This window comes from Neodiprion fabricii, chromosome 2 (genome assembly GCF_021155785.1).
Source record: "Neodiprion fabricii isolate iyNeoFabr1 chromosome 2, iyNeoFabr1.1, whole genome shotgun sequence".
Lineage (NCBI taxonomy): Eukaryota > Metazoa > Arthropoda > Insecta > Hymenoptera > Diprionidae > Neodiprion > Neodiprion fabricii.
In genome coordinates this window covers 36686554-36706262 of record NC_060240.1, presented here as the reverse complement: position 1 = coordinate 36706262, position 19709 = coordinate 36686554, and the positions used below count along the sequence as shown (strand labels likewise).

General features: G+C 43.9%; 1 long non-coding RNA gene across 1 annotated transcript; it reads right to left on the bottom strand.

Annotated features, from left to right (window-relative positions):
* Positions 1-279: 279 nt before the first annotated feature.
* On the bottom strand, positions 280-18459 carry LOC124176965. The gene is made up of 4 exons (XR_006869489.1): positions 18449-18459; positions 15862-15868; positions 1477-1538; positions 280-976 (listed from the first exon to the last, which is right to left on the bottom strand). It is a non-coding gene; the product is annotated as an uncharacterized LOC124176965 (long non-coding RNA).
* Between the last annotated feature and the right edge of the window lie 1250 nt (positions 18460-19709).

Below are 19709 nucleotides of genomic sequence, written 5' to 3'. Positions count from 1 at the left end.
ATAATAATACACGTACTTAATGTGTGTTGATTTAACGTAAAAACGATATCCGTAAACAATTATTATACGTTTAATTGAATACACTTAATCGAATATCACGCGGTTCCGATAAACGTGTAACAACCAACTTGAGAATATGTTTTCGGTATAATTTTTCATGTACTATATTAATACACAAGCTGTTAAAAGCTTCTTGTATGGTCAATATGGACTTATCTCAGGGGTTAGATGATACAGCAACGCTCACATTCTTAGCTATTTCAGTAATGGTCACTTGCACCAATTAAATGATATTAATTATTTTACATCCACACCTATGTATTCTTATGAGAAATACAGGACAACTAAATGAGATAAAGCACACACCTTTGCGAAACATGATATATATTTATTATAAGGTACTTTCATCCAAGGCAACAATGACAATAGTTACATTGCACACGTATCGAAATATCCGCTTCAACAATGTATCCGAAACATAACAGTAGTTTTTTATATACCAGTTTGTCTGTATCGTTGATGCGGACATTTTATTATGCCAACGATGTAACTGTGTGAATGTTGACTGGGATGTATAAATAAACATACAGTCTTTTACATATACGCATACCTCAATTGTACAGATGTACTCACAAGAGTATAGAAGTATAGCAAATAGTAAAATTAAGTAAACATGAATAAACAAAAACTTATATCCGATACAAGAGGTTTGATAACAAATAAAACATGAAACAAAATAATCATACAATGATTATACCCTAACGAGGAAAATTGTTAACTTTCATCTCGGGACTAGGTAAAAAATCACAATCCTGACAAAGTAAAATAATAAAAAGTATTGGCACATTATTTCAAAAAAAAACACAGACGCTATAGAAAGCGTTGTCTAGGTACGCAGTACGCATAAGTTTTAATTATTATTCGACCGCAGCTGGAGCATTCACTTCCTCGATATCACTGCTAATCCGTCAAATACCTGAAAATACATAGTATTTAACACCTGTATTCTAGGTAGAATAATCTTTATGTGCCATTTCAACGTTCTCTCAACGTGTCTTAACAGGTCTATTATATATCATTTCAACCACTGTGTGTTTATTGAGAAAAGATGCAGCCACTAAATGATCGTTCATTCGTACATGATACGTATGTGTTAGCGATCTATTTCACTGGATAACCTTATAAAAGAAAAAAGATGCCTGCACAAGTAAGAATGAAGCTAACAATAAATATCTGCGGCTTCTATTTGCAATCAGTATATATTCCATACCATAGACATGCTTCTTATAGCATTATCTACAAGCAATTTTATTGTGCCTACATCCTTTCGGCGACGTTCAAAAGCAAGTACGACGCAATCACAAAGTATTTGTTTCTTCTTTTTATTGTCAGGTTATTTACGCCTGTATTGTCATTTTCGTCTGTATTGAATCATCGTGATAAATTTTTCCAAATAGAAAATACATTTGTACTTACCAGCTTATGAAGGCTCACATAAACACGGACGTGCACTGACCTGGGAAGTTGGTCAAATTAGACTGATTCACTGATCGCGTGAGCTGAGAGCCTTCGCGAACGGCGGTGGGGGGGGCATTCTGGCGCGTCGTCCTCGGCTCTCAGCGTGCAGGAACCGTACGAGTTACAACACGCTGACCTAGCGAGCCAATCAGAGGCAGAAGAAGAGGCGCGAGTATTTCACGCTAGGACATTCTCGATTCTTCGCGACCGCTTGTCGTTTGATACATGCGCTCATTATACGTATATGTAACATCCATGGTACACGAGCTTCATCTACGGCCACTCGCGTTCCTAGCATGGGTTATTCCAATACATACATTATGGTATAGGAAAACGTATGTTTTACAATTAATAAAGACGCTGCGAAGGGATGCACTTATATGCTCAACTACGTAATTTCTTGGTGACCTTTGTAAAAAAATCTGTTCATCGATTTTTCAACTTTTTTTCCTATGTTGGGGAATTAACAATAACACAAGGAAAAGAATTTGAAAAAATGGAGGTAACATATTGTTCTACTTTACAATATTACGTAGAATAAAATTATCACTTCTAGTGTTATGTCACCTGAATTTTTTCATATTTTTGATGATACTTACTAGTTTATCGAATGAAAAAAAAGATTGGAAATCGAATGACCAGTTGTTTACAAAATTTAAGGTAATCAGAAAAACGTGCTGAGGAGGATAACAAAACGTTGAATTTTAGTCACTGCTAACATGAGAAAAACTTGAATATAATGATTATAGTTCCAATTTCAAACATCGCAATATGTATGATGCAATATGTAAATGATGTAAAAGTTGATTCCTGCCCTCACTATGTTGAAAAGGGTAGTATTCTTTGATATGAAGGTCAGAAAGGTACGAAACAAATCTTGTTTACGTTTCGGCCCGAGTAGGTATATAATTCTGTGTATCGATATGACAAGTCTATGTACGACGTAATTTTCACATATTACATGTGATCAGTAGATCAAAAGTGTATTGACTTAATTATTAAACAATTAATGAGAACATATTGGCAAGGTATGGTAACTATACGAAACGTTAAACTTGTGTTACTGGTGAAGGAATAAAATATGTATATTAGCTGTTCATGAGACTAGAAATATAATGGATTTTACCACACGTTTATACTACGGATCTCGCTTACCACAATAAAACGTTGATGATGGAACGCAGAAATTTTGTATTTTAATACCTACAAATATACCGATTTTTAACGAATTTAAATCAGCAATTGAACTAGTAAACAAAACGTTGATTATTAGTCTAGAAACCGTTGTTTAAATGTACGTGTAATGAAAATCGTATAATATTTGTGGAGAGACAACGATTAATATTTTACTGAAAAATTACCGTATATCGAACACGGTAATATTTTCTACCTATACCATAATTATACGACCTTAACGTTTCTTCAACCACATTTTAACCGGCTCATGTTTACTGGGAAGTCTTCTTTCGTTACAAAGCAGAGATAGGTGACTCATCGAAGAATTGTTGATCCTGCAGCGAACGGCACTTATTTTGCTAAAATGAAATGTATGAATAATGACAAATATAAATATTTTCGACCGAATGGATATCCTATCTCTGTTTACACGGATACCTGCATTGAGTATGCGCAAACATTTGTCACTTTGCGGCAAGAAAATAGAAAACCGTTATATCATACACTATAGGAAAACACGCATAAAAACGATAAAGTTGGGCAATCCAACGTCGTGTACACTGCGTGACGTTTACCGGTAGCACGGGGCTGCGTTATTGCAGTTATTTAGCGAGGAAGAGACGGGGCGGTTTATGGACAGAGTCGCAGGGCCATAATCAGCCGGGCAGTCGAACAATATTATTGCGAATTAACGAAAATGACAAGTATTTGCACCGTGTGCTCGTTCCGCCGGATACGTTTACGTTCTACAGTTCCCGTCTCTGCGTACGTGCAGCCTGTAAAATGACAATTATGCGCGTAATGCGACCCGTGGCTATTTATTAGATACGCCTCGGCAACGTCGCTGTGCACGATGTGAAGAATGCAGAAGCGTACGTCACGGATATCAAACCTGCATTGTTGAGCTGTGCAAACTGCGCACGAAATGACGCGGAAAGTTTAACGCTTTACGAATTGTCCAAAGAAATTTTTACAAACATTTCATACATACAAATGTATCCGGAGTTTTTCAGAGACGTCTGACTGTGTAACAAGAGGAAAAACAACAAACAAAATAATAAAGTCACTCAGAGCGACGTGAACGTTGGCCAGTTTCGTACAAGCGTTTATTTTAATTGTCTCTTAAACTCGTACTTTATCATTTCTGAATTATTCCAGAAAGAAATCTTTATATTTTATGATCTAGAATCGAAATAATCGCACACCTTTGCTTCTATATTTTACTCGAAAATGATAACATACAATGTTTTGCGTATTTGTTGCGTGGATCAGCTTGCGAAACAAGCAATTGATAGCTGCATCGTGTAACTGAGGAGAATCGACGCTGGAAAAAAATAAGCCGGGGTGCCGATGGCTGAAGAAGGTTATCTCTCAAGGCTCGGGTGGAATACATAAGAACCTTTACAGGATTTACCTCAACTTGACTCTGGTGAGGAATTTCTCAACTTTTTCAAACCCGCAGTCTATAATCGTATATGCAAATAGTCACAGAACCAGCGATCGCCTCGCAGTGATCGTGGCTTATTAAGTCGTTCTGTTATTTTCTCCATTCAATCGGAGGAATCTTGATGCCCGCCGGCCCAGGCCTACCTTGACCCCAAAGGATTATTTCAATCTCTTTCTGCTTCTACGTGCGGCAGGCTGAGATCTCGAAGCGCGTTGGCTGTGCTGTTGGAGGTAAAAATGAACGTGAAAAAGTAACGAGGGAAACGATCATCGTGATCGTGTTGTTCCGTTCATTCTCCTCTTGCGTAATTGAAGGCTAACGTTACATACGTTCAAGGCGGATAATAACGATGTTTGTAGAACGTAAAAGGGGAATCCTAATCATCCGTCATCTTATTAATCTTCATGGAAACAGAAAAAAAAAACCACCCAGCAAAGTTAGAACCTCATTGTCGTTCCGAAGCGATAAGAAAATCCAACAATTTCGTTCGAGGATCAGGGAAATCGTTATTCTTACTCCCTTCTCACCTGACTTCGGCAACCCGTCAAAGTGATTTCATCATCCCGATGTTAACGACTCGAGTCCCGAGCGGTGCGGTTTGCCGTAGTCGAGCAAAAGGCGTTCAGCAATCACGTCTCGACGAGCACCTTACACTGCAGTTTAACCTTTGAGTAAAGCCTTTGATGCGTACGTTACACAAGCCGGTAACCAAACCTGAATCTATACGAGAATCTAGTTAACCGAGGCAGACAGGCAGCGCGGTGTAACGATCTTACGTGTCGGTATGACGAACGGAAAGTGCATCTTGCCCTGCATCTTTGTACGTGTAATAATATGCGCATGAACGTTGCATTTACGGTGCAGGCGCGTATTCCTGGCGCACCTGTTCTTTCAAACTACTGTTTATGATTTAAATTAAGTCGCTCCGCTGCGCAGAAGAGAGAAAACAAAATTATTGTAACGAAGCGAAAAGCCGGGAGATACGGCGAGGAAGCCTAACGGTTCACTAAACTTTAACGCAGCACGAGCGTGTTTCTGCTTCTACTTCTTTTTCATCTTATTTTCTCTTCATCTCTTGTTTTACCGTCGAAGTTAGCCGTACTTTTTAATTCGTTTCAATCATAAGTGTAATCCAGCGGACACATTGATCGACTAGATCGGATCTACTTAACGCGCCAGATCGAACACGATAAGTGACGATATTAACGTGGCGGATAATTAATCGCTTGACTTGCGTCATTCAATATCTCTCCGTACACACGTATTATATAGATTTTTAATTGACGCTTCTGAGTTCCAGGAGCTGTTTTTCTTGACATCATGATTACACGGAGTGATTTATTTCGCTGTAAACCTTTTCCTTTTGCTTATTCTTGTTTCTTCGATTACGTTTCCAACTCACAGCGTCGCGGTGAAAAAACGTGTTACGTTCCTTCTTCTTACATTTTCTTTTATTCCTTCGTTATTACGACCGTCGTTGTCGTCGTTGTTGTCATTATTGTTGTTTTTCTTTCACCTGATTCAACGCTGCTACACCCCTCGTTCGCATGAATAAAGCGCAGTCAGTTGCACAGCCGGCGAGGTCGTGGCTCGCGCTTTAAGTCTGCCGAAGGCACCCTGTAATTTTGCGGCACCGTTGCTGCAGCACAGTTGCCCGATTGTTTGCGTAAAATATGAAATAATAATAAGCTATACGAATTTCAGCAAACACGAAGAGTACAAAAGTCCCTGCGACGTGACCATTATTCGCACGCGTTTGTAACAACGAATTCTCGATACCCGCCGCGTTACTCGATGAGGTCTAGTTGCAAGTAAGAGTTTCTACGCCGCAGCTGCGATAACCATAGAAAAAGATAAAATAAAGAAATTTGATGCCGTACGAATGGAATATCGGCAAACTGGATTCACGCGCGTTGTATCAATTCCAGGGTGCGTGAAAGCTCCGCGCAACGTCGAGTGCGTTACACGGTGAGGCGACACAGACACGCATTAGGGGTGGTGATGCATTGTGACGCCGCGGCCCGTGACGTGGGAATCATTGGGGTGCTGAGAGGGACGTTGACTGAAGTCAGGCGCCCCCCCGCTAATCACAACGTCGCCGGCTCTCAACGCTGACAAATTTCCACCGTCGGTTGGGAGATGATCGATGCGAGTATACTTGCGTCTATGGACCGCGCAGCCTGGTGCCGTGTTGATGGAAAATCTCGCCTTCCGGAGTTGAGGTGAAATGCTCAGGGGGCCTGATACACGCGCCGGGTATCGGGGGACCCCGTACATACGTAAATGCCGGGGAAGATCGAACGATATCTGCAGCTCGTTCGCTATTGAAAGGCCTCAATTACCTCTCGTTTGACAGTTTAGATTCTACACGATAAACCGTACGATATAATGTATGGTCGAGTAGGCTTGTTGGCGCGTTACAGAGGCTCAATGGCAAAGCCGGCGCGTGCTTCTCCGTCTTTGGTCTATCGTACCACTTTCATGTTCGCCGTTTTCTTTATACTCTGAAACTAATTTTAATTTAGAACAATGCCGATGTTTATTGAATCGCTTGTAAGTCAACGCTAAGATCTGCGTAAAAGCTGTCGCTTGGTTCCGTGTAGAGCTTTAATCCTTTAACGATCAAGCCTCTTTCCCATTGAAGTAAATCATTTTTCAAATGAAATTATTCAGTGAAAACTTTATTTAGAGTGCGTTACTATTTGTCAAATTGATTCATAACTTTCAGATTGAAATTGAAGAAGGTGTTTTGAAAAATAGCTGTTTGGCACATGCAGATAATATGCTACAATGGTAGCTAAATGGTTAAAGGGTAAAAAGACCGAAAATAGTTACCCGCGGTAAATGTTTATATGTAATACCGTCAAGACAGAGCTTTATCTAAACTGCTCGTGAATCCACTCTGTAAAACAACTACGAATTGAACTCTCCCACTGGCGATGTATCGAAATAGTCATTAACTTGACATTTTCAACCGGTAGAATTATTTTATGAAAAAGAAACGGGTTCGCACACTTAAACCATCCGATTCTCCATAACCAACAACAAGGAAATCAACGGTCTCTGAATGTAGCATAAACTTCGTTACTGCAACGTTGCCATGAAAACTGATTCGATCAGTGAGTTAATCCCTGCGGATAAAACTTGTGATACGTCGAGTTTATTTTGAGGAACGTGTTTCGCGAGGATATCGCTCGAGTAACGTGAATATAAGGTTCAAAGGTTCGAATAGGTAATAAGCGCGCGTGAGCGAACTTGAACATTGCAGTGTAAAGTTCGCTTCGGAGCATCGAGCCGTAGTTATTTAACGCGCGATGATCCCGGTACGAGTCAATATTGGGCTCGTGAGAGAGATAATGTTGATATTGGATGTTCCGTTCGAAACCCCGCGGGCGGCTCGCGCCTAACTGCCTCCCTTTCATTGTGGGATGTGCGCTGAAGCAAATGCACATTAGCCTGCACCCCAGTGGCTCGGCAAGGTTTCGGGTACGGGTGTCTGGTTGGGTGCCGGAACCGCTTGGTATTTACATATCAAAGTGTCGCCCGGATCTCGACGGGCTACCCTTGTCACCCTGTCGTCCGTTCGTCTTGCAAACCCACCGATCCGAGGACCGATGGGATTTTACGTCGAGGCGAAAAGCCGCTAATGCACACCGCCGACTTTTCCCGCTCGTTCTCAGAGCGAGGCTACACAACGATGTGCGTACGTAGAAGCAGGAAAGAAACGGTTCCGGGCACTTTTGGAACTTTAATCGTACGGCGATTTGTTTTACTTCGTTCGAAGATAAACCGTTTAATCGAAATCGTACGAATGAATAGCTGCACAGTCTGCGGCGGATTATTCATTCAATCTGTTTGGACTCGGGGAGTCCTTAACTTGCGGAGGAGCCTCGTCGTACCGTATCAAGCTAAATAATGCGGCTTGTTTCTCCTGCAGTTTAAACGAAATTGGTCTAAATGATAGCCGGGAGTCGAATGGTAACGTTGCATGTCAGAGGGCAATGCCATCGACGTCATTGGACACAGCGTTACTTACGGTATGAAACGCCGCCGAGCTATCGTTTCACGTATTGCAGGGGTATGTATATACCACGTGCACGTAGTTACCACTCGTCAATATCCTCACAATCAGACCTGCTTTTTCCGCAGACCCCATAAACTATGCAACGTGCATTTATGCAGCTAACATCTGATTCTCCGTCGACGTGGAACACTCGGACTTACCAGACGTACCTGTACTCGGGAAAATTATTCCATCTGGGTATAATCATCCTTCGAACAATTTTACGAATTTAATTAACCTACCGGGGGATCAACAAAGAACGTGAATAGTCATTATCTGTTGGAAGTTCAAATCGGTCGCTCAATCGTGGCGTTATTTTATCGCGCAGATTGCTCTATAAGTTTGGTACTCCGATTCAAGCAATTGTTTTTGATATTTCACAGACTAATCCGTGACTTGATTTCAACGATCCTAACCTCTTTTTGACACAAAACGATGGGTATTGTCTCATATAATAAGAAATACCACCCAATATATTCGTATATCACCGATATTTCTTTACATATCGACAATTTTTTTTTTCTACATCAAATGCACTGTTTTGAAATAACTATATTACTTCCAATGAATTGAGATTACTTCGAAAAAAATTCATCTCCTCCTTCGTGTTGCGTCTTACAATTAGGTTTGATGACCCACTGGTTGGAGTGGAAAGTGTAAACTTGACCTTCGCTCGATCGGCAATTTTTTCATTGCTGAAGGAAATGGGCCGCAATGTACGTAGACCTCTTCCGGTCAGTGACAAAAAGGCAAATCCTACCGGAGTGCGTTTAGGTGGAGAATCCGAGGGGTTGACGTGCGTGACTTAGATGACGTCACATTCATGTCAGGTACGAGACCTGAGTCGCAGGTGAGGGGGCGGTACGAAGCCGAGCCAATCGGAATCAGGGGCGGAGTCCGTCCTGAAAACGTGTTTGCCTGATCAGCGCAGGTTACACGTGTACCTCTACCGACATCTATACGTACCTACACTCAATTCGTCAGCGTAATAAAACGAGGAATTTTTCTTCCCCGTTGTGGGAAAAACAACGAACCAAAAAAAAAAAAACGAAGACTGCAGTGAAGAAAGGAAAGGAAGAAAAAAATTAGAGGGAAAATAAAAAATGCAAAGGGTTGCTGCGAATGAACTGTAAGCATGCACGACGGAGCTTGAAATCATTTGAGAGAAAAGGAGATAACACGAGTCACGGCAGCTTTTATACTCGCGACTCGTTCCTTGTAAGCTTTTTCGATTAATACCGCTTAAACTGTGCGTGAATTAGCTTAGTTTTATTTTTTTGGTACATACGGTAATCTTTTTTGGAGTAAATAAATTATTGAAAAAAAAACGACTGAAAAATATCGATCGGAAACCCTAAGAACTTGATGATCTTGTCATTGATCGAGGTACAATAATATGTCTGAATAATTTTTTTGTATTATAACCACCGTAAGAATTAAGATCGCTGAGCTTATTTAAGCTCAGGGTCGATCAGACGCATCTCTGCACAAAATACGGAGATGTATCCCATTCGTTTGCGCAAAACTGTTTCTGAACGCTGATTTCCGGTGTCGTTATAGCCGCCGTAATACCTGCACAGCCAGTTATAAACTCCGTATCGCGATTCGTGACGTTATTACACAGCTCTTCGGGGACGAAGGCTAGATGACGAATTCAAATTTCGAGGTATGCGGCAAGATAATTTCTTATAGCAATATAATTTTGTCGTGCGGAATACGGTGTTGCAGGGCAGGGGCTGTTCAGCTCGCCTCTCGAGGTGCGGAGTAGCTGGTCCTCCCAGCTGTCCTCCCACCGACCTGAGATTACAATAATTATCATTCTTATTTATCCTTCTCTCCCTTTCCCGCTATTATAGTTAACTCAATCCATCCTCGACGCAATCCCGAGACGCGCAACCCGCCAAGCCGAACTCAGACCACCCCGTAGAGTTGAAATACTCATTATCGGATTCGAGATGACGAGATTCGTCCGGGAAAAATCGTAGGAACTATTTTAGCAAGGCTTAATGCGTAATCGATTTTCTATGCCTGCGCGGTGAGTTTCAATTATTCGCTAATTATAGTCGAGTTGTTCCGTTTCAAGTTGCCTCGAAATCGAGTCAGTCTTCACATCTGAAAATGTTATAAATTAAAGTTGAAACGAAATCTCGACATTTTTTTTACCGGCACGCGGCGACTGAAATCTGTGAAGTGATCAACGAAAATTCGAGTGATTTTAAAATCATTCTAGCAATTGTCATCTTAAAATTGAAACATTTTTTATTTCAATATTTAGGTCTTGTTACTTTAGAAACTTCCGAATAGAAAAGAAATCAATGAAACTATATACGAATTTTCATAGAATTATCGCGAATGAAAATTTTTTTACGGAAACGTAGAAAAATCTTGCATTCATAAAACTGGACTATTTTGTGGGAAAATATTTGATACACTTTCTGTAAAGTGTTAACAGAAAATAGAATATTCTCAAGGGGTGTTTCACCGGAGCAAAAATTGACACCGTGATTACGTGTTTCGTGATTATTTACATTTTACAGAGTAATTACGAGAGATTAATTGTGAAATGAATCTCGCATTGATTACGTGATTTCTCACGATTTCTCAAGATTACAAAGAGATTCCTGTAACCGTAAATGATTTCCCATAACCACCAATGATCTCTCGTCGATTACTAACGCACAATTTGATTTCAACATTTCCGATTTCATTGCGATCAAGGAGATCAAAAAGCGATATCGGATATTACGGGATGATTTCGAATGACGTTGAGACCCCAATCGGTTCGACGAATCGCCCCTTGTAGATTCTACACGACATAAAAATTCCCCAACGCGTGTTTCAAACCCGTACAACGCAAGACGAACGACCCGTAAGAATCGAGCGACAAACGGTTTTCCTCGTTGCAGCAGCCGCGGTACGTCGTTCGTTGAGCGCGTCGAACCGCGTAACGTATTCCGCACGTAATTTTTTTCCCTCTCTTCTTGTAATCAGATACTTACCTCTAAGCGCGTTCGTTCGTGGAACTCGAAGCAATCGTGTCTCCTGCCCTGCAGAGACCATTCAGTGGGTGCCCAGCTGTTTCCGGTGGGCGTAGACGGGCAAACGGGTTCGCAATTCCTTTCTTTTCTCCTACGGAGAACGCGACTCTGCAACGCAACCGGTGAAATGCAGCGCAGCGCCGACTCCCAAAGGACTCGAAACCCCAGGATCTGCTCTAGGCCTAGATCCGCGACCAGAGAGCAAAGGGTGCCGCGCCGCGTCGCCCAGGGGCGTAACCGGCGCCCCCCTGTTGCGATTTGCCGACGGGGGCCCCTCGGCGCTGGGCGCCCCCCGAATTATCTTACCGGGAGGCATCCGAGCCTCGAGGACGCGTTATTGCTGAGCTCTGGTTTCGTCTCAGCACGCGCTCCGCGGATCGCCCGGTCAGATCCATTATCGGATTTGCGAGGCATTATTCCGTTGTTTGAACCGTATTCAAACCGAATCTCCCAAACGAATTGACTCAATTTTTCACGGCACGGCATTGCGCGTACATATTTTGTTTCGTCAAATTATTATGGGCGGTTTCATGCCCCCGTGGAAAGGTAACGAGCATCTGGACGGCGACTGCGATCGACTATAAACGATTTTAACTATTCTGATCAGACATTTCCGACAAATTTTCTCAGGGTTTTAAATGGAAAAAAAATTGTACTTACAAATATGGACATAATTTCAATCAGTCTCATTGTCGGACAATAATTCCTCAAATTCAAGTCTCAACCACACTGCAGCTGATTTCTAACCAACGACCGCCGATTTTTCATCCGACCAAGTGTGCGAAATGTGAAGAATAAATTAAAGCTCGTCCTCGCAAGGATCTGACGAAGTATAATGTATAACTCGCGCAGATGACGGGTTCCCGGTACAAGGAAGAAGAGGAGACCATAAGCTTGGCTCAAGCATCTGTGACGTGTGCCTTGTGGTCGAGACATGCAGTCGGTTGAATTTCAGCGTTGAACATGTGGTGGAAATATTGCCGAAGTCGACACCGATCCTCCAAGATAATTGAATTTCTTGGCAATACCTGACGCGGACGTACATGCGTGCGAATCCATCGAACTATTATACATATAACATGTATGTTTTCTTATGGCTTCGAGGGACAGATGCGACTCGCATATTATTACATGTATACCTACATATACCTACGTTATACATATTTGTGGGGGGGGGGGAACTAACTCCGCAAGTTACAAACGTTCGCGTTTTCGCTTGTACGCTCGCACAGCTGTGCGGAAAAACACGTTACACACAGGTATTATTACGTTTTGTAGTATAAAGCCTGCTGCAGAAAATTTGTCCGTTCTGAAACAAAATTTTGAACGATTCAGTAGTGTTGTGCAAACTTGATTGCTGTTTTTTAGATAGAATATCGCATAGTTTTTTCGATCTCTATTTCAAAATTGTTCGTTATTATCGGTAAAACAGCTTTTTCACTAGAATCAGGTATAATTGTAAAACTGGCTGTGATTCTACTGCATAGGCCTAACGTTTGATCAATTTTTTTACGCATCTGGAAAGTGGTTCGCAAAAATTTAGCGAACTCTGTTTTTCCGAATTTCCGATTCAGACTAAATGAAAGGGCAAAAAATGATTCGGGAATTTCCAGCGTAACTGCCATAAAATGAAGGTATTCGAACGTATACGGTCACGAATTAACCGATTCGGGGGAAGAGCGGGCGGTTCGTCGTGAAGATGATCAGAGCGGCGAGGGGACGAGGAGCGAGGAGTCAGGCGCCGGGACGAGGATTGCCAGGGTCATTGTTTCAAACCCTCGCCGCCGACAAAAGGCGGATGAAAGAAAATAGAGAAAATAAAGAAAATAGAGAGCCCGTGGGAGTGGCTGCCCCGGCATTCGGGGAGTCCTGACCTGCCCGGTAGATCCGCGCCGATCCGCAGCAGCGGCGAAGCTTCTCCTCCACGAGGAGATCCTGCAGCGGGGCCGCAATATGCGCTACTTAATACTTGCGGCCAGATTTTCCTTTGTTCAACCGCCTCGTCGCACTCCCGTTGGTCACTTCGGGTCCTTCGGAGGGCGCTGCGGCATCTCGAGTCCTCGGCCATTCGCCCGATCCACGTCCTTCGAGGTCCTCGGTACCTGCAGCCGTTTACCCAACTCATTAGGCAGTCTTAATGCGCAATTAAATTCAGAACAGGCTTCTCACGTCGGTGTTCCGCGCTTTTCAACCACCTCAAGACTCGCGAGGTTAATGCTGCAGCAACGGCTAGGACAAAATTTTACGACTCTACTTGCGCAGTATTCCTGGAAACTAGTTTTTAATGCTTGTTTCGCTTCAGGGAAGAGCAGAGCTCGTTTGACTTTATTTAAATATTGAGCGTTCTTCGAATTAGCGAAATTTGGTCTAAGTCTGACTGATCCGTGGTTGGAATCGTTAGACAGAAGAACGAGAATCGTTCAACAATCATCGGAGAATTTTTAGTCAATGTACGAAAAACGAGTCACGAGTCGATGTGGTTCCCTTATACGAATTTCATCCCAATTTCTCGATCGGTCTCGTCAAGTTTGACCTGCAGCGTTAAAAATTAATTTTGATCTTTTAAAATCGGCCCTACACGAAAGGCGAGTATTCGTGCGACATTAAATCCGTTGAATTGATCTTCCCCGTGGCGTGAAGCGAGTGCCTAAAGCCCCGGGATTCGACGATCGCGTGTCACTTTTCTTTTTGACACGGGGCAAAGCTGCAGTGTGCCGAGCGCCGCCTACACACCCCGCCAGGATAATTCCAGCCTTGCCGCACTCTCCCGGAGCTGCACAGGGTGCAGGATAACACGTGCCCCGGGAGTCCTTGGAGCACGCGTCCAGGCGTACCGGGCGTATCGGGAACCTCCCAGTCCTCCGAAGGTCCCCGGGGTCTTGATAGGTGGTCCGGCGTCAGGAGCGGGTTCCAGGACGCGACTCCTCCTCTCGAAGGACCCAAACCCAGCGGCATGTTCGGGCGAGATCGGGGCGAAGCGAATGTTTCCATTGACGAGTTTGAGCTTAGATTTACACGCGCGTAATTCGGCAGGTTTTCCCGGTTCGAGGAAGTCAATCATCGACGCGACTCGCTACGGCGACGTTTAACGAAAAAGGCTTCGACGATTTGACGGTGATCGATAAGCGATGACGAGAATCGGAGGTGACGTTTTCACCGATACGGTCATGATACGGGCCCGGTAAGAGCGGTAGGCGGCCGTTTGTAATAAATTTTAATTAACATAAGGAGCCGGCGGCAGTGAAACGCGTAACAAAGGGATCGGTAGCCAATTGCAGAAGGCATAAACACACACGGCTCATTAGCAGCGGAAGGAACGGATGGCCGGCGATCACTCGGCCTTTATAGTCGGAGGTGGCGGGAACGTGAAACATCCTCCCCTCGGAGGGGCTCAAGATCTTGGTTTACGACTGGCGTTAAACGGGCGAAAACACGTGTGGTCCTTCGCGTTTTTCATCTCCTCCGCACCGCAGCGTTTCCCCGTGTACCATTACCCGCGGCGTGAACGGAATCGCTAATTGCCAAACGAGGCCGCGACTTCGTCTCGTTCTCTCTCCGATCTGCCGCGTACCTACGCGCACCTTCTAGAATTTTTGTGTTATTTCTTTTTTATTTTTTTGCGTCGGCATTGACTGACTCGGTATTCTCATTCCGTTTCCAGCAACTCAGGTGCAGGCATCTAATATCCGAGTCTTGAAGGAAGTTATGGTAATAGAACGGTAAAGGGTCGCGTCCAGAAGCACAGCTGCGGAGAACAAAAACGCGGCGTATCATAACGGAATGGAAGATATAGCTGGCGGTTGAACGAGTCGAGGATTCTTGATTAATAATTGTACCGTAAAAAGATGTAGATCGCGTGGAAAAAGAGACGAGAGCGAAGGAACGTCAAAGAAAGAAAATCAACGGTTCCTGCACCCGTTAACGACGTCGAGACGTTAAACGTCCGCTTTGCCCGGGTCATAGATGAGGCTAGTTAGCGATAGCTGAAGCCGGGTTGTTAAAAATACATGATCCTTGCGGGGCTGATTCGGTGCAAGCGTTATTATGCTAATGGCGGAGATATTCATCACTCGTCTAACTAGATAAGTAGAGACAAAGAAGGATATTGCTCAAAAAATAAGGCGAAGAGGAAGAAGAAAGAAGAAGAGGTGCCCGGTGAATATACATAAGCTCCTCGGGAATTACCGCCCTGTCATTACACACATTGCGCTGCTAGATCCGAATGCACGACGTTGCAGTTGCAGCACGATTTCGACCGATTTGTTAATATCTTATAGGTGCGATGTGCGTCCGTCTTACGGTTTCGCGGCTGCTACACCTGCTCAAAGTTACCACTTCCGAAGGGAATGATTTATTCCAAAGCCAGGGAATACATGCCTCGGCTACCTTCTCATTACTCTCGTCGAACTATGTACCGATTGCTTATGCTGTTTGCCTCTCCACTTAACAAAGAATCCCATCGCGATCCGGCGGCCGAACTGCACACTGCAAGGAAACGGTATTTTCGATACTTCCCGATGCTCTTTGTTGTTCCGGAGTCGTAGCTCTCCAAGAAACGTAGACGTGAAAAAAAATATAGAAGTTTGATAACACTTTTTATGAAAAAAAAATAATATGACTCGGCAGCTGTTGTAAATTCTTGAGGAGTGACCGTGGTAAAAGATCGGTTGAAATTTGAAACTTGTCTCAGAATTACGCTTAAAAACGAATACGGAGGTATAAAGCTGGGGTTACTTTTTTCTCGAACAACGAGGCATCCCTGCCGTGGTTTTTTCCGTGCTTAACGATATGCCCGTATATGCTAAGCTACAAGGTAAAGTTGCCGAGTCTGGTAATTACACGTTTGTACTGTACCAGTAAAACGTTTCTTTACGCTTTTGCCTATCGAACGTCGATTGAATTTATCGCAAGTAAGAGCTGGCAATTTTGCTGAACGTTACGTACCTGCCCTGCCTCGCAATTAGTTTGCGCAGCCATATTGCGAGCTGGTAATAATTCGACATCGATCCAACGTTTCTACCGCGCATAACTACGCGAATGGGCATCGCAGAGCGGAAGTGAATTGCAAAATACTTTCAGCCGCTGAGAAGCGAGTCGACGAAAAGAAAGCGCGCGGAAAACGTGGATGAATTAAGTCTGCCTGGAGTTGCGAAGAGACAAGGAAACAATGTGAACGATTTTACGGAATTAGTCCAACGAGTGAACAAAAAGTAAAACAGTTTAGCAACGGAAAACCGCTAAGAAGGGGGGGACATAAATATGCGGAGAAAAAGTCTGAGCTGCAATGGTTCGATGAATATTTCAAAGTCTGATAAAAATGGCGGATAACACGAAGGCAGGACCGTGAGGGGTTAAAACGAACGTCTGCACGACAGCAGAAAAGACAAAGTAGTAATCCAATCAGTGTCGAAGGGATGTAATTACATAGCGAAAGGGGTTACCTGGGAGCAATTACTCGCTTGCAATTAATTAAATAATGATATAATTGCGCTCGGAACGCAATTAGCTGATTGATACATGAGATCCCTTGACTATGGCAGGTATATCGAGCAAGAAACGCGAGGGGAATTGTTTCATAGAAATTGCATGCCGTGCGGAAATGTGCAGCACGTTGTACCCGCAGGCAGGGTTGTAATTTATTTCCAATTTGCATTCAATTTCCAGCTTTCTAGATTTTCCGAACTGTGCCGCACGTATACGCTCCGCGCAATTTTATGCATCAAAGCGCTAAGCGGAATTGTCAAACTTAACGATCCCTCGCTAATACCTCAAACCGGCAAAAACAACGCGTCGTGAAAAATGACATGCGCGGTGCGTAAACAATCATCCGCAACGATTCTCAGCAAACAGAACATCGCGGTACTTTTATTTTACCTTTTTTCTTTTTTACGCGGACGATAAATTTCCGAGTCTCCATCGGATCGGTTTACCGTGTCTACGTAATATACGAAGTGCGAAGGGCCGCTTGTTGAGGATTTGGAACATCGGTTATCGCGTGCCGTTACACGATTTCGGGACCGATTTCTTATCGCCGTGCCGATCAGCGACTTTGGCCAAGCCTCTTTTCTCCGGCAAGGATCGCGAGGATGGCTCACCGATGAAGGTGGTGAACCTGTCGCGGCGAGGGGGTTTAGGGGGCGGTTGGTCCCGGCGCCAGCGGGCCCTTTGACGCCGAGCGGCGCTCTTCAGGTAGCCGCAGACGCATTAGTCGCTCTCGCTCCTCGAGGGTTCTCTTCGTTACCGCTCGCTCCCCCGATGCTCCCTCGATTCCAGAGCGCGAGCCGCCCCCACGTCTTGTTGAAACTATCTCACACCACGCGAAGAACACGATGAACGAGTTTCCCGGATATGTTATGCGTGTCGATTACGCCGGTGCCAAGGCACCGTACGCGATGCGCTGGGAAAGAAAACCATTTATCAGGATTTGGAGCTATCGTTGCTATGGTGGTCATTTTCTACAAATAATAAACTACGGAAGGAAAAGAAATTATGTTAAAATGGTGGAAAATGTCAGTGAGTTTTTAGTGTTGTACTGAAATTCTCGCGTACCTACTGAATTCACTCCTGTAGAATATGCAACCCGAGTTCTTGCGGGTATTTCAAGATGCATTTGAATGCCGCACGGCTGCGGAGCGTCCCATCGTGCGAAATAGCGAAAGGAAGCCGTAGTACTTACGATTGTTTCTAATTTTTTGTCACGAGTTGTTGCTCTGTATTGTGATTAATACGGTTTCTTGATTATTCACCTGGCTGGGTTATAAATTTTCCAAATACGGTACGCGACGGAAAATTAGAAAAATAGAAAAACCAGTTTTCTTCTCAACTCTTTAAACGGGTGTATTTGTCCATTAAATGTAGTAATTAAGCCGAGTCACCAAAGGATTTCGCCTTGCAGCGGTTCTATTAAATTAATCTCAAGTCGAGAGAATGAATCATTATTTCTGATTAATAATCGTATTCCGGAAAAATGAATCGCATCATTTCACGATTTTTTCTCTTTCTTTACTTGGCAATGCATGACTTACACGGGCCTACTTGAAATTCGCTAAAAAAAAATAAGAACTGAGCGGAAATCGATTGCGTATATTTTCAAACTACGGAAGAGCGTAACTCCGCGATTCATCATCGCAATTGAGAAGGTAATAAGACTAATTCGGTTTGGATCCTGGTAGAGAGACGAATGGATGAACCGCGATGTTCCTGCACAGCACACGTGTCTCGATCTTGTAGGAGACTTTTTGTGTTATAGTCGTTCGAAAGGAGGCTCCTCTCAAGATGAGCGCCTCTGATCTTGGCGCCGACACAGAGAGCTAAATCATGCCCTCATTATGAAGTAATTAAAACCCATTACTAATGCTATCCTTTATTGGACGCGCGAAGCGACCGCGGCCGACAATGGACTGCCAGTCAAACCCTCGTCTTCGACTAGCTTGCCGGCATGTAGATTCGGGCAGTGCAGCCGAACCTCGCCTAACCCCGGCATGTAATCTAATAACATTACAACGTCCAGTCGTTGGGTAGTGTTGTACATTGAACGCCAGGACGAAACCCTCACGCGCCTCAATATCCGCTCTGTGACGAACTACGATGCAGGATCGGATGGATACGCGCTGGAAACAACATTCCGCAGGAACGGCGTTGATTGACTTTCACAAAACTGATGTCAGGCTCCACTCACGGTGTCCACGTTGAATATCCTTGATTCGATTTCGCCGAATCGATGGTGAAGCAATCGACGGTGCGACGATCATAGACTTGCCGAACCGGTGTAAAATGTCAGTTTCATCAAAGGTATCGAATTACCTATGAAACGTCTTCGGAAATTATAACCAGGTGACTTTTTGTTAAATTTTTACCCAATTCAATCGCCGGATCGCTATGAACCGGTTCATCCGCGAACTCGAATAAGCTCGACCGGGATCTTCAGGCGAAAAAAAGCTCGCCGAGCCCGCGCCGGAGGAATTGGAATCCGTGACGAAGTCGACGGCGCCAACGGCTGTTCTAACTCATTACACGATTTTCCGCGCCGCTTCCGTCGCAGACGCGCGGAGCTTTAGGAGAGAAGAGAAAGGAGATGAAGGAGCAACGGTGTCGAGTCGAACTGCCGCAATGCCGAAGTGTGGATGTTCCTAAACACTCGAACAAAGGGCCGGGGAGCCGGTATGTCACGCGCCGCCTTTGTTCGTATCAGATCCTCTGCTTCATCCCCTGTACAAAACCTACCTGGTGATTAATTGCCACGTGTCCTTAGAACTTGGACTGACATTACACCCCGCGGGGTGTAAACGCAGCGAATTACGGACGTGGACAAGGATTCGGAACCTCGAACTTCACTCGCAAAGCTGCTTGGGATTGATCACGTAGCTGTTGAAATAACGCTTCACCTGATGGATACTCGAGAAATTGATGGGAATTTTTTTTTTTAGCGGATGAATTGGAAGTCCTTGACGCCCGAAGATCTCAAGTT